This window comes from Papaver somniferum, chromosome 2 (assembly GCF_003573695.1).
Source record: "Papaver somniferum cultivar HN1 chromosome 2, ASM357369v1, whole genome shotgun sequence".
NCBI lineage: Eukaryota > Viridiplantae > Streptophyta > Magnoliopsida > Ranunculales > Papaveraceae > Papaver > Papaver somniferum.
Genome location: NC_039359.1, coordinates 166,131,660 through 166,133,829, shown reverse-complemented (window position 1 = coordinate 166,133,829; position 2,170 = coordinate 166,131,660).

Sequence of the window (2,170 nt, the reverse complement as noted above, 5' to 3'; positions counted from 1 at the left end):
GATTGTAACTTGATTTCACTGAATATAGCTTTGTACTTGAACAATTTCACTCAATGGAGTCTTCTCTTGCAAAATAAATATTGACTGTATCAAGTTTTTCCAAAAAATAAATAATGCCACGTTGAGCTTGCATGTTGCCTCACCGCTAGAGGGTACCAGTTTACTAGGATGGTACCAAAACCCATATAAGACAAACTAGAGAGTCCTCTGTCTTACATGGATTTTGGTGCTCTCCTCAGTAATATGGCATCCCCTATAAGCAATGTTGTGCATGTTGATTCTTCTTGGAATAGCTAAGTCTCAATGTAGTGTACTGTAGTTACCTAAAATCTGAGAGAGGTTAGAAGTGGGATTCTAGGGTTTCTGAAAGTAAATTACGGGAGATTGAGCACGAATAGTCTCTGCCTAAAGCACGCATGGTGGCCGTTCAAAGGATGTTTCAGTCACAGGGAAGGGTTTTAGGGTTGGTCTTAGGGAGGAAAGCAGACAAAGAGAGAGATCATATAATTCTAGGGTTTGAAGAAGAATTGCTCTGAGAGGTTATGAGAAAGATTTGAATCTCTCCGAGATTTTGAGAAGAGATGTAAATCTCTTTGAGATTTTGTGGAGAGATGTGAATCTCTCCGGGATTTTGAGAAGAGATGTGAATATCTTTGAGATTGTGTGGAGATATTTGAATCTCTCCGAGATTTTGATAAGAGATGTGAATCTCTTTGAGATTTTGTGGAGAGATGTGAATCTCTCCGGAATTTTGATAAGAGATGTGAATTTTGTGGAGAGATTTGATTCTCTCCGAGATTCTGTAGAGAGATTTGAATCCCTCCGAGATTTTGCAGAGAGATGTGAATCCCTCCGAGATTTTGCAGAGAGATGTGAATATCTCAAAGAGATTTGAATCCCTCCGAGATTTTACAGAGAGATGTGAATCTCTACGAGATTTTGCATAGAGATTTGAATCTCTCTGAGATTTTAAAGACGGATCGAACCTCTCTATGGTCAGCAGGGACTCGTCCTAAAGAGAGAAGGGGCTTTGTATGCCCCGTTAATGTCTCTGCGAGACTTTGGCTCATTTGTCTTTTGACCAGGGTATCTTTGTAAAGATGTTCTAGGAATAAATTATGTCTGTATTTATGGGGCCAACATGACCAGTGTATCTCAGAAGGATGTTCTAGGAATCTGTCGAAAGGGCTCGGAGGCATAATAACCAGTGTATCTCACGGGGATGTCTTATGAATTATTCAACAACCTCAGTAAGTCGATTCAGAGCCTAGAGTAGACATGACTAGTGTATCTCGCGATGATGTACTAGGAATCAGTCCCTGATCTCATATAGGATGAGTCTTTCTTACAAGAGATGCATATCTCCGATCTGGGTCATAAGTCCGCCCGGGGATGTTTTTACGCATCTACAAAGCCTACATGACCAGCAGTATCTCGTTGAGGATGTACACTAGAAATTATGGAATCATAATCAGTTGTGTCTCGCGAAGACATGCTCGAATTGTGGTTGTTCTGGTTCATAAGTCTGTTGGGGACGTTTTACGCTCTACAGAACCTACGTGACCAGCAGTATCTCGCGGGGATGTGTGCTAGGAATCACGGCATCACGACCAGTAGTGTCTCGCGGGGACGTATACTAGAAATCGTGGCTAAGGGTGACTTAAGGGCCAAGTGCTTAATCTCTCCCATGAGAGTTGAATTTTGTCGATGATCTTGAAATGACACCTTTGACCCTTATCCAAATTTCACCATCTACATTAAGTCCCCTACTCAGAGTAGAACCTTGATTGTTATATGATGAGCATATAGATAGTTACGAATAGTTCAAGCGCGAAATTACAATCCACTTGCACAGTCCCGGATTGATGTTCAGCCTTCGATTATTATGACTCTAATCTTAGAATCGACTCTGGACTTGGGAACCTCTTGGGATTCTATGTTAGGAGGCGTTAATGGAATGATAATGGAGTATTGATGAGACAAATTCCCGTCTTTATCGAATGAAATTGTTAATGAGGGTTCACTTGGCCAAAACCCTAATTTTCTCTCTTTGTGCATCCTTGAGCCGCCTAGTTTGTACAGGCGAGTATATGGGGAAGTGAGACTTTATGAACGGCTTCCTGGATGGACTTGATGTTGGTGAAGATCCGTGATAAAAGACAAGCACTTA